The sequence below is a fragment of the Grammomys surdaster genome, unplaced genomic scaffold (genome assembly GCF_004785775.1).
Source record: "Grammomys surdaster isolate TR1022 unplaced genomic scaffold, NIH_TR_1.0 144, whole genome shotgun sequence".
In the NCBI taxonomy this organism is placed as follows: Eukaryota; Metazoa; Chordata; class Mammalia; order Rodentia; family Muridae; genus Grammomys; species Grammomys surdaster.
This window is the reverse complement of record NW_021604602.1, coordinates 7809706-7828372: the sequence shown is the minus strand read 5'-3', so window position 1 is coordinate 7828372 and position 18667 is coordinate 7809706.

The window sequence follows — 18667 nt, the reverse complement described above, 5'->3', positions numbered from 1 at the left end:
TCTTCTGGCCTTTGTGAACACTGCATACAATGGATGCTGTATACACACACATACACACACACAATAAATTTCTTTCTAAGGAGAGAGGGAGGAGGTCAGCGGGCCCTCTGACTCTTGATTCTAGAAGGAAGCAAAAAAGCGTGGGCCTTGTTAGAGTGTCCCCAGCAAATGTACATAGAGTCTTCGAGGGAGAGAATGTTGGGAAATCCTGGGACTTTGGTCACAGTGGGAAGCCACAGAAGGCCTGTGATGAGAAGGGCCATGGAACTGTGTCTAGAGGAGATCCGATGGTTAGTTTTGTTGTTTGTCCTTGATGGTTGTTGCTTTATCATTTTGACACAAGCTAGAGTCATCTGGAAAGAGGAAGCATAACTGAGAAAATGTCGCCCTCTGATTGGCCTGTGGGCAAGTCTGTGCAGCATGTTCTTGGTTTATGATTGATGTGAGAAGGACCAGCCTACTGTGGGTGTTGCCAGTCCTGGTAGTCCCGAGTGGTATATAAAAAGTAAGCCACAGCAGCAAACCTTCCCGTGCGGCCTCTGCTTCATTCCCACCGCGCCTGGGTTCTCACCCCGGTTTCCCTCAAGGAAGGATCACAATGTGTGATCCTAGGAATGTGTAAGCCAAGCAAGCCCTTTCTTCCCCGGTTCGGTTTTGGTCATGGTGTTTTATCACAGTGATAGAAAGCAAACTAGACAGGTCACAATGCAGGCTCGACTACATTAGGGGAAAGGCACCCTTGCCCCATACCCACAGCCTTACCCAATAGCCCATAGCCCTCTGGGAGCTCTGCTATGCTGTGCGCCCCAGGGCCATTCCCAGGCCATCCTCCAGGCCACATGCAGATACCCATGGACAGAAGAGACAGGGCTGGGTGACTCTGCTAGCTACCAGTCCCTCTGCACATCAGGAAGCCTCTATCCCAGATGGCTGTCTTACACCTAGAATAGGACCTTCCTCTGAGCACCTGTCTCTCCAGCAAACACCCAGGAGGCAGGTGGTACGTGCCCAGAGCGCCATTATTAGGCAAACCAGCCCTGCTACTGGGTAGCCTGGCCCTAAGTGTGAGGGTAGGCATGTTGTCTCTCTCAGAGATGTCAGGATGGGCCCAGCATGCTCTACACCATCACAGTGAGTGGCCATCTGCTAAGTGGTGGAGAAAATGAGACCAAAGGAGTAGCATCTCCATAGCACACGCTGCCCGGCTGCCTCTGGCATCCTTACAACAGTCCAAGGACCAATTTTCCAGTTAGGTGCCAGGGTTCAGTGCCAGGGCGGTCTGATCATCTGAGATGGGGAAAAGGTTGTATAACTATGTCCCATCGTGAGTAAAATCTTGTATCAACCTGTGGGGTGCTGGGAGTAGGGGAGAGGCACCCACAGTCTGCGTGCCCTTTGCTAATGAGCTGATATGTTAGGTTCCTGGCCACTCTGGTCATTCACTCTTCTCAGTTCCAAAGTCGGGGTTATGCAAAGGGTGGATGCAGTCGTCTAGGTAGGGGTCTGCTGGCTAAGCAGGGCGTTCGATACTCAGCACTAGAAAGCAAACATTTTTGTTTCTAAATCAAGTATTCAGGGCAATCTCTCACCCTTAGCTTTTTGCAGCCTTTTGCTCCCCACCCCCCCACCCACCCATCCCCCAGTTCAAAGTTCCTCAACATGTAGTAGAAAATCCAGAGAAAGCAGTCTGCCCCGGGTTCAGTGGGTTGGACCCTTTCACAAACCGGAATGCCTTGGGTTCACAGACTGCTGATGTCAGCAAATGACCCCTGAAGGTTCGGCATGGAGTGCTTGTCTCCAGCACATGAGGGTGCCGCTGTGAGTTGCCTGACCTACAGGCACGAGGCGGGAGGCACATGTTACCTCTGCCTGGCTCATGAGGCCACGGACATCTCTAAGCAACAGTGAGGCTTGAAGGATTGTAACAATGGAACACCACATGAGTATGTGGTTAGAATGTGAAAGAGTCCGTTTTGGGGGTGCGATGGGGTACACGGACCTCCTTCCTGTCCTAGTACCCAAGGGGAACAGCCTGCCCCTGGTCTAGCCCCAGGCCTAGTTGAGATAGGGTACAGCCCCCCTTCACCCCCACCCCCCACCCCCAGGCTGAAACAGGGATTAACAGGAGTCCTGACTCTAAAGAGCACTTCCAAGATGGAGGCAGGGTGACAGACTTGCTTAAGACTGCCCGGTCCACAGGCAGAGGAGCCATGGCCCACAGAGACTCTGGGGCACCAGTGTGATAGCAGCTTCCTGCCCACCATGTGGCCCTCTGTTTGCTACTCGGTAGCCTCAAGGCAGCAACAGCTCAGTGTTTATATAACGTTTCACAATCTTCTCAGCCTGCGTGCCTTATAGCATGCATCGCTGTATACAATGTGGGTCCTCCCCGGGATATTCCACCCCTAAGTACCCCAGAGGGCTGAGAGACCCAGAGTGGAAAGGACTCTCTGCCACCAAGCCCGCAGAGTGCCCCTTACACCAAACCAACACCCTGTCCTATGGGAGGGAGGAAGTGAGCTCAGATTGCTATCCGCATGCTCCTTGTCTGTCTCTGAAAGGCCAGACTTACCAACAGCCACACCCATGTGGCTTTCCACACTTCGAGACCCTGGAACTGTATTTAAGTTTCTGCTGTCCATGAATTCCTAAGCAAAAAATGGAGAGGCTAGAGATTGGGCCCCACCCTCTGCTTCCCTCAGACTCAGTTTCCCCAATGTTCACCTGCGCTGTGTATTCAGTCATCTGCTCAGGGCTTCACCCCACAGTGTCGGCCGTGTGTGAGCACCCCTCCCTGTGGGGTCCTGCCTCAGCCCCCCTGGTCTGCAAGTGTGATCCTCTGCCCTGCACTGCAGGAGGCCAAGGGCTGAATCCTAGGCAGAGTCTCTGAGACCCCAGTGCTACTCCCTCTGAGGACTTATGCAGGGAGCCAGGAGATGAGCTATGGGTGGGTCCTCAGCACCTCATTCCCGGACTCAGAGAGGTCTGGGGATGGTCCCCAGGAAAGGCCACACAGCCCCACCCCAGCCAGTGCCAGGGGAGCCTTGCCAAGACAGGCTCATTACGGAAGCAATTAGCTCTAACAGCTTTTAGCTGGAGCTTGGTGGCTCCAAGAGAAATTAACCCTAATTACCCACAATCACAGACCTAGCACTGCTTAGCCTACCCCTGGGTCACCAAAGTGAAGTTTCAGAGTGGTCCAGGTATCCTTAGGATTGACACAAGAGCCTGGGCTTGCCCAGAGGATAGCACCAGGCTCGCCGTCTCTTACATTCCTGAGTGTCGGTAGTCTTTCCGGGTGCATGAAATATTCCTTCAGAATATTTCTTCAGAGGGGCCAGAAGGATGTGTTCCTTAAGAGACCAGGACAGTTGACCCTTACCACTCTGTGCCTGTGTCTCAGGCTTACTACTGCTGTGATGAAACACCATAACCAAAGCAAGCTGGGGAGGAAAGGGTTTATGTGGTTTATACTTGCATATCTTAGCCCATCGCCAAAGGAAGTCAGGACAGGAACTCAAGCAGAGCAGGAACCTGGAGGCAGGAGCTGAGGCAGAGGCATGGAGGGGTGCTGCCTACCAGCTTTCTTCTCGTGGTTTGCTCAGCCTGCTTTGTTATAGAACCCAAAACCAACAGCCCAGGGCCAGAACACCCTGAATGGGCTAGACTCCCCCATGAATCACCAATTAAGAAAATACCCCACAGGCTTGCCTACAGCCTAATCTCATGGAGGCATTTTCTCAATTGAGACGCCTTCCTTTCTGATAACTCCATTTTGTGTCAAGCTGACATAAAATAACCAGCACACCGTCCTTCTATCCACCTGCACTTTGTATCCTGGGGCTCGTCTCTCTGGCCTTGGATATGTAAAACTTGAGATGTAGAAGCTGGGGTTGTTGGGGACGGAGAGATTGCTCAGCAGTTAAGAGTACTGGCTGTTCTTCGAGAAGACCCGAGGTCAGTTCCCAGCACCCACATGACAACTCACAAGCATCTGTAACTCCAGTTTCAGGGAACCTGAAACCCTCACATAGACATACATGCAGGCAAATAATGCACATGAAATTAAAAAAAAAAACTTGAAAAACTAGGATTATACCCCATTCCACTGCTGTGGGAAAGTAGCCTTAGACTGGGTTCTGACAACTAGCCTCTTCAGAAGCTGGAGATCTTCTACCCACACAGCACAGCATTGCTACTCTGCTCCCAGGTCCTGGGGACAATTCCAATAGAGGCCCCGGAAGTGAAACACTGGTAGCCAGTGCCCCGGACTGTCCCCCCTGCCACTGGAGAGAGTAGTCCTTTATTCCCTCAGGCAGGATCAGACAGGAATGAGTCCTATTTAATATGCCTTGTACTGGAGACCACATGTTGAGGACCAGGAACAGAATGGAGGCCCATTGAGTCCCTGGATTAGAACTTGGAGACACATCCTTGACTGGACTCCTCACCAGGAAGCCAGTTGGTCCAGCGATTCTAATACTGTTCTGGATTCAGTACGTGCTTCTGCAGAGGTCCTGAGAGAGCAGGACGCACAGGCCTGGTTAAGCAGGCATGAGGTAGGGAGCAGAGGGGCCCCATGCGTGGGGTGGTGGGGGTGAGCTGGGAGTTGGTTCTCACAGTCTCTAATGTAGAAGCCAGCTGGACCACAGCACTAAGTGCCAGCTAGGGAGACAGATGATGATTAAGGGTGTTCTGGTCTAAGGGCAGTCCTTCCCAAACTTCCCACATTGAGGTCCTGTCCCCAGGACCTCAGCATGGAAGTGTATTGAGAGATGGGCCCTTTAAAGAAGTGACTGAAAGAGCAAAGTCTCTAGGGGAGATATCACCTCGCCTGTATCCTCATGAGAAAAGGAGACAGAGACACAGATACTCATCGAAGGACAACTCGGTGGGGACAGAGACAATGCCAACTTCAGGACTCAGCCTGCCAATGGCAGTAACCAGTAAGCAACACTCATCCATGGCCCTGAATCACCTCCTACCTCCAGGTTCCTGCTTTGAGTTCCTGTCCTGAATTCCCTCAGTGATGGGACCGTCACCTGACAGTGCCTGACAGTGTAAGGAGAAATTAACCCTTTCTTCTCTCACATTTGCTAACGGTATTTTTTTTTTAAGATTTATTTATTTTAAGAATGTGAGTACACTGTCACTGTCTTGAGACACACTGGAAGAGGACATTGTATTCCCATTACAGATGGTTGTGAGCCACCATATGGTTGCTGGGAATTGAACTCAGGACCTCTGGAAGAGCAGTCAGTGCTCTTAACCACTGAGCCATCTCTCCAGCCCTTGCTAATGGTATTTTATCACAGCAATAGAAATCTTAAGGACAGTGATCTGGGTCATGCCTGTGTGGATACGGGAGCTTCAGAGACTCTGGCTCTGCCTCCCTTGGGGAGCTCTGGACCTGTGGGAGGCCGAGGGTGTGAGTGTGGACAGTGGGACCAAGGGCGGGGTTGACTGGCATCAGGATGAGAGAAGAGGAGAGGGGGTCACTCAGGAGAGGCTCTGGATCTACAGTCAGAGAGGGATGGAGGGGTTTCACCCTACCTTTCTGCCCACCAATTGGCTTTGGCTCCAGCCTCACCTCTTGCAACCCAAATCCTACTAGTAAGTCCCCCTACTTACTGCCCAAGAAAAAAAAATGCTCGCTGTCCTCACTCAGCCCAGGACCACCAGCCCAGGGACAGGATCGCCCACAATGGGCTGGACCCTCCCTCCTCCAGCCATTGATCACTATTTAGGCAAATGCACCAAAGGCTTGCCCACAGGCCAATCTGACAGGGTGGGGGCATCTTCTCACTTGAGGCTCCCTCTTCTCAAATGACTCTAGCTTGTGTCAAGTTGACACAAAACCACCCAAACCTGGCTTTTGCCAAACAGCCAATAAATTATTCAGTTTGCAAAATGCCATTATGTGTGAGTTTACTTAATTGAATAGAATAATTTATGGTAAAACCTGGGGAAAGGAAGATCGATGAGGAATGGCAAAGAGGGATGATTGAGCGTCAGCAAAGGCAATTTGATTTTTATCCCTCATTATAATAATGTTAAAGGAAAAACATCAACTTGGGTCAGAATCAATATTTGCAGAGTGTCTGGACCATGAATTTTAACTGGAGGTGGCGAGGAGGTGGCCGGGTGCATCAATAATTAATGTTTCGTCTGCTGCCACAAATAACGCCTGGGTTTGGGTACAGATGCCCACTACCCACAGATTTGTTGGTGATCGTAAAAGGTAATTTAGGAAGGAGTCTGTTGGCGATGCGTGTTCAACACGCCCAACATGATTCAGGACGTGGCTTCGCGCAGGGTCCCCACAAATCACTAAGACAGATGAAGTGAAACTTGGCTCTTTTCCAAAGTCCCTATATCCAGACGTCATGGAGCCCACCTTTTGTACATCCCAGGATCTCAGCGTTTATACAACACAGGCCATGTACCACTGACCACCAGGTACCCCTAATCCCAACAGGGTAGTGGATGGCAGGTTCCAGGTGTGAGACACACACAGCCACCCTCGAATGGGACCCTCTAGGCATATCAATCCTGCTTGTAAAATTCAGTCACCTCCCTTGTCACAGCGTGTCCTTGAAGACCCAGAGCCCAGAGGTTCAGCATTTTGTGCTCTGTTTTCATGAAGACTCCTTGTCTGGTACCTTCTTCTGAGACACTCCCACTGACAGGTATGGACCTACATCTACATAGAAGGCTGCTGGCTCTGGCCCTGGAGGTCTGGGGAACAACAGTGTTCAGTGCTCCTGAGGGTGCCTTGCTAAGCCAGCTTCTTATACCCTGGCATCAGAGGTATCCTGAAACCTCCCAGGAAGCCCTTCCCTGCCCAGTGTGGTCAGCACCAGGAAACTGAGCTTTGTGAATGTAAACTCCAAGATAGCCGTTCTTATCCAGTCCTGGTGAAGCACAGCTGGAACCCCATGTACTCAAGAGGCTAAGCTGGAAGGCCTTGTGTTCAAGACCAAGGTAGACAATTTAGTGTCAAATCGGTGGGGCTGGTAACACAGTGTAGGGTGGGTTCAGTGGCAAACAGGTTCTCCTGTTATATCAGGCAACGGGCACTTTCCCAGCTTACACTGGGAAAGACTGGCAAGGTCTGAATTCTCACAAGACCCTGTCTTCACTATGATATCTTTTACACCATGCTGCTGAGCCTCGGAAGAAATACTCTGGAAGATCCGATAAGCCATGATTTGGAAGAGGAGAAGGCTCATCTTATGCCCATGTAGTCTGCCGCCCACCTCGTAAGTACTCATAAAAAGGCTCTTAAAACCCACCACTCAGAGCCCACTGTACCGAAGCCAGTCGGCCTTTGGTCTGCCTGTCTCAGTCTGTCCCTGGTGTGAACTAGACAATTCTTCTTTGCTGAATGAACCGCTCAGACTGTGTCTCTCAGCTGAATTCTTTTCTTCGAGAAGACAAAAGTCAAAGAGAAACCTTTTACCCAATAGCAGAAGGCTGAATGGTTGACGGATGGATAGGAAGCAGGTTGCCAAGTGATTGACAGGTTGGGAAGGAGGAAGGATGCTTGCATAGATGTGGAATGGTGTATGTGGCCGAGCACGGGCCCTCGAAAGGCCAAAGCCCACCCTTGGCCTGCTTTCAGGAAGAAGGAAGACACGATGCATGTCTGTCAACTGAACACTCGGGTACTGCTTAGCTGTAGAACACACACTTGAGTGTGCACAGGTCCTAGGTCCAATCCTCAGCAAAACACCTCAGCAGATGGCTCCACCCCTTCCCCTGCCACCGTCTTCCTGATGGACAGCCAGAGCCCAGGACTCTGACATTTTGTTTCTCTCTGCAGCCGGGAAGAAAGCTGGAAGTGGCGGTTCTGGGCTGCAGCAGCTGTCCTGCAGACTGACACACACAGTAAGGTTCTTCACACCGCTGTCCCACCCAAGCCTGGTTCTCAGCAGGGCACCTGTCAGCAGGGGTCAGGTAAGCGTGTGTGAGGCAGGCAGGAGCTAATAAAAACCACTACCACCTGTCACAAAGGATGGAAACAGAAAAGGCTAAAGACAGAGAGATAACAGCCTTCAGGAATGAGTTTCCCTCTGTTTCAAAAGGGGAAAAAAAAAGTCTAAAACAGAATCTCTTGCCTGAGGTACCCTTGTGACCAAACCTTGCCTTTACCTCCTCTGCCTTCCCTCTCTAGCCAGCTGCACCTACTGACCAGTGCTTGGCTTCTTACCTGGGTAAGCTCTGCCTCTTTACAGCATATCCTCTCTGGTCCCCACCATCTTCCCTGCCTATAAGCATCCAAATATACGGAGTTCTGGTTTGTCCCACCCATTCCCAAAGCCTTTCCAGGAGTACAAGTGAACAGTCCACAACTGGCTCTTCGGGAAAAGGCATGCGATACAGAAAGCTTTGTATAAATGTCCCTGCTGTGGAGACTACGGGCACACACTTCGTGAAGGATGAGAACCACACAGATTGCAACTGTACCTGGCTTCCAGCCACACAGCCAGCCCTATGGTCACCATTCACACGATCTGACAAATGGAGCCATGTGTCAATAAAATCAGTTATTAAGTGTAGTCTGTGATCTGTTCAACTTCCCCCTGCCTACACAGATTTAATTCATTCAACAAAAACTACCAGCCATGCAATGTCAACCCATAGACTTCAGTGACTTTGTTATGGGGCAGGATCAGGACAAGAACTATTCTATATTATTTAGTGGCAAATGTTTGGCAACTGGCTCATGCAACCTCTAAACATTTAGCCACTGCATTTTGGCAACACCAGAAACCACTGCCTTGTTGGCTCCTCTGCAATACCTGCTTGCCAGTGTAAGTGAATGGCTAGATGAATGGGTAGGTGGGGAGTGGGGAGGATGGATGGGTAGGTGGGTGGATGGATGGATGGGTAGGTGGGTGGATGGATAGATGGATGGGTGGATGGATAGATGGGTAGGTGAGTGGGTGGATGGATAGATGGATAGGTGAGTGGGTGGATGGATGGGTAGGTGGATGGGAGGGATGGATGGGTAGGTGGGTGGGTGGATGGATGGGTAGGTGGGTGGATGGATGGATGGATGGGTAGGTGGGTGGGTAGATGGATGGGTAGGTGGGTGGGTGGATGGATGGGTAGGTGGGTGGATGGATGGATGGGTAGCAATATGAGTAAAGGAATGATAGATGAATAGTTTGGTGGATGGATGGGTGGGCAGGCTAATGGGTGGTTAGATGGATGGATGGGTACATGTGTAACAGAATGGTAGATGGATAGTTTGGTGGGTGGTCAGGTGGGCTAATGGATGGTTAGATGGATGGGTGGGTAGGTAGATGGAATGGTGGGTAGATAAATGTATGGGTGGAGAGACAGAGGATAAAGCAAAGTCTCTCTCAGCACAAGACACTGCCTCTAACTACTGACATCTCGGGCTGAGCAGGCCCCAGGCTCACACCTTGGCTGCTAAACCAGAACACAGCCTCCTTCATTCTGACACGCAACTGGCATTCCCCTATCCACCCCGATGGATGTGTCCTCAGTCAGGAGCCATTCTGGCATAGCTGGCTTGTAGACAAGTATTTGTTTCCTTAAAAGAAAAGAATGTCCTTGTAGAGCTGGCAACATGGCTTAGCAGGCAAAGGTGCTTAGTACCAATCCTGATGACCTGAGAGCCGTTCCTGGGACCCACAAGATGGAGCAAAAAAACTCCCTCAAGTTGTCCTTTGACCCTTACATGTCCACATGATTGAATACACACTAAATAAATAAATAAATAAATAAATAAATAAATAAATAAATCAAGCCGGTGCATATCCACAACAGGCCTAAGTCAGCCTGGCTGTGACTCCTCAGGCTGTTCTGAGGCTGGAAGTTTTTGGAGTACACAGACCAGGGATGACCAGAACTGATGTGGGTCAAGATAAACCAACAACTGTATTTTTATGAGTAAAAAACAAAGAGAAGACTTTTGGACTGAGGGTTTCCTTAGAAGAAATCCTGCCACTCCATCCCACCTTCAACCCACTGATTCCCTCTCCCCTGAGCATTGTGGGGTCTTCCTGGCCTTGGGTTTTCAGCCTGAGACCTCTACAGCCATCAAGGGAGGGCAAACCCCTGGGCACAATTCTTAAGCATCTTTTTTGTACCCTTGTTCCTTCTCCCAGCTCATTGGTCTCCTGGATGTCCATTTGGTGGCCTTCAGTTTGGCTCCAGTCTCGGGGTCCTGACCTCACTGAGGCAGTGTGAAGATGTCAGCTGAGGAGATGAAGATGCTCTAGCACATGCCCAAGTTATCTTAATAAAGTCCATGGACAAGAGGCAGGCTAGATGTCTGGAGACTCCAAGAGAGACAGAGGACCAGATTCCAAGAAGCTTATGGAATCACAGCTCTGGGGTTTAGGAAAAAGGGTCTAGGTATTGTGCCACGGTGCCTCTATAGTGTAGAGGGAGGAAGAAGCCAAACTGAAGGCCACCAAATGGACACCCAGGAGACTGAAGAGCTGGGAGAAGGAACAGGGGGAAGGAACAGATCCTTTAGAAGGATGCCTGGGGCTTCACCCTCCCTTGATGGCTGTAGAGGCCTCATCCTCAGAGATAGGAAGGGCACTAGGAGGCCAGTGGTTCCAGGGTACACTGTCCGCAATCCTCAGCAGGGAGGACATCCCCCGCTCAGCTGTACTCCCTCAGCCCTGGGCTCATTTGCAAGTCTAACTGCCCCGTGTAGTTCTGGCATTCACACCCCATATGTTAGCACCCAAAGCTGTGATGCTGACTGGGTGAGGTGCTTGGCGAATGCTCAGCTGGGGGGGCGGACCCCTGCTTTACACCACAGAGGAGCTCTCAGCAAGGTATCTCATATGGAACAAGCCTTGGACACCCGTCTCCCTGCCCCTCCAAGTGCCTCAAGCTGATGCTGGCCCCACTCCAAGAGACTGAGCTACCCTAGGGACGCAGAAAGATTTAAGCAGCCAGGCCACTGAGCTGACCTCTCGATGTTGACAAGTCTTGGGAGCAGGCATGGAGTCAGAGATAAATTGACCCAGAGTCCTTCTGTCTCACCTTGCACAACTAGAGGCACCGGAGACAGGGCCACCTGAACTTGGGTCATGATGATTACCCCAGTAGACTGCCACAGGGGACTGACTATACCCCAACTTCTTCACCCCAACAGGGACTTCCAGGCAAGCCTGGTAGTGTTCACATCCACATGAATGTTCCCACGAGCACACCAGTGCTCACTCAGGTACCAGACAGGCAGCTGGCCATGGGGACCTTATGAGCACCGGCCTGGCTTCACTTCATAGTCAAAGAACCCTGCTGAGCACAAGTTTGCAGAGTGTCTCCACCCTTCCTCGAGCCCCTGGATCTCACTTTTCCAGACTGTGAAGTGGGAAGACAGGTAGCAGCCAGGCCCGAACAGGAGAGAACACTAACTCCAAAGTGGTGGCAATGAAGAGCTACACAGAAGACCACACAGATACCCAGGACTTCCTGCTGTAAGCAGGACGCCTGTTCTATTCCCTAGACCGGGAGGTGAGTTCAGAGAAGGTGTTCCACTTTCGTTTCTATTGCTGTGATAAAATCCTATCCTAAAGCAACAGTAGGAAAGAAGAAAGGTTTATTCAGCTTACAGTTCCAGGTTAATAGCCATCTCTGAGGGGAAGTCACGCCAGGAGCGAAGCAGCTAGTCACCTCACATGCACAGTCACGAGCAGCAAGAAACAAATTCACCATGCTCCCTGCTGCCTGCTTGTCTAGACTCCTCCTGACCTACATAGTTCAGGACCCCTCTCCTACAAAATGGTACTGCCCACAATGGGCTGGTCCTTCACGCATCAATTAATAATCAAGACAATCCCCCATAGGCATGCCCACAGAGCAAACTGATGAAGACAAATTGCTCAGTTGAGACTGTCTTCCCAAATGGCAAGTTGACATTTAGAACGAACCATAGGCCAGGCGGTGGTGATACGCGCCTTTAATGCTAGCACGTGGGATGCAGAGGCACGCCAGCCTGGTCTACAGATCAAGTTCCAGGACAATCAGGGCTACAAAGAGAGATCCTGTATTGAAATAGACAAACAAACAAAAATTAACCGTAACTGTGGATAAAGTAGCTAGCCCAGGTCACATAGCCAAGAATGCTGTGCGTGCGGCCAGCTTTATAATGTGTGCTGCCCCATCTGACCCAGTTCACTAACACTCAATGTGTGCCAGGCACCACCCAGCCCCTTACTAAGCCCAGTGTCTTAGTGGGATCCCCAGGAATCAAGAATCAAAAGCAATTATATTGCTCTTGATTTCAGAAGAGCAACTGGAGACATAGCCTGTAGGAATCTGGCCCCGGATAGACCAAAACATGTATCTGTGTGTACCTATGTGTGTGCACACAGACTGAGGAGAATCTGGCTGCCACAGGAAGCCAATGGTCTCCTTGACAGCTTCTTAACCAGTACACAGACTGACACCTGGAGCCCTGAGCTCAGCATGCTGGGAAATTACCAAACACTGGGACACAATCTACCTGGTAAGCCCTCTGGCTACCCCTCACCCTGGCCATGCCTTGTGAGCAGGCACTCACAGCCAGTGGCAAAGAGCCCTGGCCACACCCCATCTCTAATCGCCAGGGACTGTCCCCTTGGTTCATATCACGAGGCTGACAATTCTTAAGAATTGTCTTCCCCAGGCCCTAGGTCAATCCACTCTCCTTCCTGTGGGGACTCACTGAGGCCCAGATGATAACAGAGACAGGTCTGCTGAAAGAGTCCACATCCTCCCAGGAGTGTCCCCCACAGATACCTCCCAATCTGCCCCATGACAGGACATTAAATGATTGTTCTTCCAACAGTGAGAAAAGCACTACTGAGAGGTGAATGGGTCCCCCAGGGTCTTGTCAGAAAGACTGGTGGGGGGTACACTTCTTTCCACTGTCCGAGGTTGACAACAGGCTGCCTTCGTGGCTGCCAGCACACAGTGAGTCTCTGCTGGAGACACATCGTAGGCAGAGGCTAAGCACTGGGGCTAGGGCAGGAAATCACTTCAGGCAACGGGGTACATCCTCAGGCCATGCTATCACCCCAACATCATCCAAGTGTAGGGTAGAGTCTGGAACTTCCTGTCCTTGGGAGTCCCTGGCCTCCTCATGCACAGTGCTTCTTGGAGATCACTAGCAGAGACTTAGCCAGTGCAATGGGGAGCCATGAGAACACTGAGGTATACGACCCAGAAAGATATGGTCCTACCCTGCTCTCTAAACCTTGCATCTTCTGGGCTCTGGTGCCAGCCCACAACTGGTTAGAAGAGGTCTGAAGCCCTGGCACATTTGGCTTTGGAAAGAGAGTGCCTGGGCCCAGATAAGTACCACATCTGCTGACTGTCCAACGGCACAGCTCACACCACCACGCGCACCAGAGAGCAGGCATGCTCATCACTTCTCTAGAGACTTAGGGCTGTCTAATTGCTGCTCTGTACCACATAGGAGCAGGAAGGAACCAGATTGCAAGCCTGCTTCTGTCCAGTGTTTGGGTGACAACAGTTTCTTGGCTGCTGAAGATGCGTCTGAGATCCAGCCTTTTGTGATGGGCTCTGCAGGTGTGTTCGCACGCCTGAGGAAAGGCTGGCCCAGAAACAGAAGAGTGAGGTGAGACAGAAGATCAGGAACCTTATTGGAACGTGAGAGGGCCTTCCACAAAGGTATCGGCTGGACACTCTCACCAGCAGAGGCGAGAACTACAGTTGACTGCTAAAGTCTCTCCCGTCCTAGCAGAAAACCTACACATTTCTAGGACTCTCACCAGAAATCCCCATTTACAGTGAAAGGCATGCCCAAGTCCTTTTGTGGAACCCTAGTGGCTCCTTACTGGTTCGTAATCATATCCGAAACACTCCAGAGACACCAGTGATACCATGCCAGAGCCCTGAAGTATGTGGAGACAGGTAAACTACAAAGGCCAGCTCTCACCCAAAGCTTGCCTGCTCTCCACCTCTGTGTTCCCCAAGGGAGGCAGCCTCTCCTAATTCATCAGCTACAATGTTGCCAGCTCAACACAAAGCCCACCTATCCCTCCACCAGGCTCAGGGTCAGGAACCGAATCCCAGCCAGCTCCTTCTGGGAGGCTCTCAGTTCAGCCCTTCTTTAAATTTGCAGCCGTCTCTGGAGAAACCAAATCCCTGACCGATTTACCTACCTGAAAATCAAGTGGGTTGGGTAAGAGTAGGGTTGACCTGGGAAGCAGGCGGAGGGAAGGACGCAATGGGGAAAGTCCCTGGGGAACCATGTTCTCTTACAGGGGACTGAAGAATAGAGGCTGGCATAGGCTGAAGGAAGCCATGCTTGCCACAAGGAAAAGCTGCATACATCCACTCTTTCTATAGATACTCTTTCTGGGAGCCAGATGGTTCTCAACCTGTGGGTCATGATCCCCCCCCCCCCAATCATCAGAAAACACAGATATCTACATTACAAATCATCACAGTAGCAGAATTAATTATGAAGTAGCAACAAAAAATGTTTTCATGGTTGAGGGTCACCATAACATGAGAAATTGTATGTATTAAAGGGTCACAGCATTAAGATGGCTCAGAACCACTGGGCTAGGTAAAGAGGCCTGGAGCCAGGTGGCAGAGTTGGCACTGGCTTATAGGTCTGACATCCATGGCATGCCAGATATCTCAAAAGCACACAGCCTCTCTGAAGGACACTGGTAGCTTCTGCCATCTCTCCCAGCCCCAAGAAACCTGGGTTCCCTGCATGGTCCTGGGACAACTTCATCTATCTACCCCTGACCCATTCATCCCAGCCCAGAGCCAGGCTTGCACAGAACGACTGGCTGTGAAATTCCAAGAATCCAATTATCAGGCTCCCAGGACATGCACAAAAGGCCAGTACCTTCCTGCCTCAGCCTGGCATTAGAGAGAAGCCAGCCCAGACCTGGCTCTTCGAGATACTGGGGTGAGTGCTGGAGAGACAGGCTAGGCAGCCAAGCTGTAGCTCATGCCAGCTCATCACAGTTCTCAGTAGAGGCTCCTTCCTCTCATAAAGATGTCCAGAACCGGTACCAGCAAAGCCAGGACCACAAATCACTGAGGGCAGCATCTGTGCGCCTCTGCCAGGCGGACCAGCCCTGAGACAGCCACAGGCTGCAAGAAATACAGCCCGTCATCCTTGGTACAGAGGAAAGGAAAGATTTATTCCAAGCACAGAGCCCTGAGTGTGATGTCTAGGACAGCTCGGATGCAACCAAGAGATGCTCTTTCTCCAGTAAGGGAAATTAAGGCCTTGTGTAGGGAGAGCTGCCAACGACCCACACCTTATATCCTCAGAATTCCCTCCCTGGTCCTCATCAGCATAGTGTGGGACCCTGGGGGAGAACCCACATCACCAGGGTCCTCGACAGCAGGTTCTCTCTGTGGGCTAAGACTTCCTTCTTTCTTCCACTAACTGGTCTCTTTTTCTCCATAGCTGTGAAGCCGGGACCCTCAGTGGGAGGAGCTGCTTTTCCTGCTCTGAAAGACAAAGAGCAAGTGCCAACCATCTCAGGCCTGCGGCCAGCCCGGTCTACAGGATGTTCTAGGAAATGGCCTGGCCAACACCCACTGATGGCAGATGGCATAGATGAGCCAACCACTGGCAAGAGGCCTGGCTGCCCCGGGGCAGCACATCCAGTGTGAACTCACTCCCGAGGTGACTATGACGACAGTTGGAAGGTGGCTGTAGTGACCTCACCTGGGACGACGGCCTTGTGGGTTCTCAGGGACGTCATTTCTCCTGCTCTCAGCCTCAGGGACAGGCTGGGCTGTCTAGGCCACACTAGTAATTAAAGCGGCATCACCCTGCCCAGAGGCCAGCAGCCAACTCCCTCTCCATCCTTTTTCCAACTCTGGGCCACTGAGTTCACTATGAAGCCCAAGGCTGGTACTGGGCTGCCGTCACGAATGGCCCAGCCAAATCTTGGACAGTTTTTAGGGCCCATCAGGTCTGGTCTGAGGATGCTTTTTGCACATCATCCCTACCCCTAGAAACTCTCCTTCTTTCCAAGGAGCCCAGACAAGAAGGACAAGAAGGACCTACATCTACCATCACCCATGCCTGGGTCCTCTGAGAATTAGCTCCTGCTAAGGTCCTCATATGGTCTCAAATCTGTCATGCCTGTGAGTTCAGGGTATGATGGTAGGGGTGCCTTCTGATGCTGTGGGACAGATGGAGTTGAGTGTGCCCTCCAAATAAACATGTTGGGGTACGGCTGGCCAACCAGGTCTCAGAACCCAGGCAGCTGGGATGACCTCTGGGAGGGCAGCAGTAGGGATATAATACTGGCTGGTTGCAAGGGCTTTTGGCAGCTGGGCTGGATTTCAGTTACAGATCTAAGAGGTTGGATGGAACCCACAGCAGAAAATAAATAACTGCAAGTCCAGACCGATGTCAATAAGGAGAAGGCCAGAGGGGACACACTTCCTTCACAGAATCCCCAACTATTCGTCTGAAGTCTCCCCCTTCCAGTGGTGCAGAATTGTTACTCTGGTGTGGCATCCTTGGTTGAATTTCAGGGCAAAAGAAAGACACAAGGGGTAACCAAGGCAATGGAGACAAAGGTCACTCATCCCACAGTCTTTCATAATGTACCCATCCCAGCTCATTAGTCACAGTGAATGGTACCACAGACAGAGTACTGGGGAAGCAATGTGTGCTTTGGGGTGCCATGGTCTCCTCAGCATTGTGCTTAAATATAAACAAATGTTAAGTGTGGTTCTATGTAGTTGAGTGTGGAAGTACACATCTGTAATCCCAGCAAGGGTAAGAGGTTCATGAGTTCAAGGCCAGCCTGAGCTTATCTTTTTTTTTTTTTTTAAGGTTTTTTGAGACAGGGTTTCTCTGTGTAGTCCTGGCTGTCCTGGAACTCACTCTGTAGACCAGGCTAGCCTCAAACTCAGAAATGCGCCTGTCTCTGCCTCCCAAGTGCTGGGATTAAAGGCATGCACCACCACTGCCCGGCTAAGCTTATCTTAAAAAGTAAATAAAATACAAAAACCAAAATCCAGCTGGGACACACCTGACACCCCAGTACTTGAGAGATGGAGGTAGAAGAACCGGGAATTCAAGATCACTTTTTGTTACATATGGAATTGAAGGCAATTAATTCTGGGCTATGTGTTTCTAAAAATAAGGAAACAAATAAAAGTCAATGAAATAAGGTGGGAAAGACGACTCTGAGGTTGAAAACACTGGCTTCTCCTTTAAAGGACCCAGGTTCGATTCCCAGGACCCACACGGCGACTCACAACCTCTGTTAACTCTGGTCCTAGGGGAACTGATACCCTTTCAGTGGGCAATGCAAGAGTTATGTGGTACAGACAACAGACATACACTCGGGCAAAACACTCATACACATAAAAGATAATTTAAAAATTTAAAACTCAATAAAATAAGTAAGTAAAATTTAAAAGGACAATTCAGAAACAAACCCACTAAAGGATTAGGTTGCTGTTTTGTCAAAACTGGGGATGGACTCTGGGCCTCATACACACTACGGGACAACGACTAAGATCTTCCCCAGCCTTCTTTTACTGGCTTTATGTCTTTACGTGTGTGTCCGGTGCCAGGCCTTGGAAGGGACTGAACCACCTAGACCTGTCGTTACAGACGACTGTGAGCTGCCAGGTGTCTTCTGGATTTCCCAGCCAGGTCCTCTGGTAGAGCAGCCAGTGCTCCTAACCTCTGAGCCATCCCTCCAGCCCTAGCTTCCCACTCTTTAAATTTTGAGACTGGGACTCAAATCCAGGTAGGATTTGAATGTTAGCTCCCATGCCTCTGACGCTAAATTAATTGGGATCACGGGCCTGCACCAAACCCCATCTAAAGGCAGGGATGGGGGGGTGGGGGTGAAGGGGCATTTAAATGAGCCTTGGTAAGGAAGGCACCTGCAGAGGACCCTTGGGCTACCCAGAGCAGAACAATACCCTAGAGAGAAGGTTCAGGGAAAGCCTGGACCTCTCTAGACCTCCCAGAGGTCTCTGGCTGAGACAACAGATGTCCCTTGCTGAGCTGCTGTGCCTGGCACCTCTGGACTCTGCAGAAGAGAAAACCCTCTGCTCTGCTTTTTTCTGAAGGACTGACAGACCCTGGGATTGGACACGGGATCTCAATATCCCCATTCATAACTTGAGAACTTCTAAGGCCACCGTCTGGGACTGTGAGTGGGTCCCACCATTGGGTAGCTCTTAAGCTTCCTACCAAGAGCCCCACCCCCACCCCCCATACCTCATTCTGCCTCTGCCCTACAGGAAAGCCAGCCTCTTGGCAGCTCAGGGAATTCCTTCCCAGCCCCTCCCAGCCTCCAGGGCTTCCTGTGTGGAAACAGCCTGAATCCTGCCTTGCTAAACACAATTATCAGGAGGGAGAGAGCTCCCTGGAGCTTCCTGTTTGCTAGGAGCAGATCCCGGGGCCTGGTCTCAGTGCTTCTGGCCCAGGAATGGGGCAGCCAAGCCAGAAGGGTGAAAGGCTGGGGGTGGAAGAGTGTCTTCATCCCAGTTCAGGAATGGAGGGTTGACACAGGGCCTTGCAGTTTCCCTAGGAAACAGGTAGACCCTCTAAAGCTGAGGCCACTTCCAGAGAGCTCAAAGCATTTTGAGTCCAAGACTTCTCCTGATCTAACCTAGTTCTTGGAGAAGGGAACACACACACACACACACA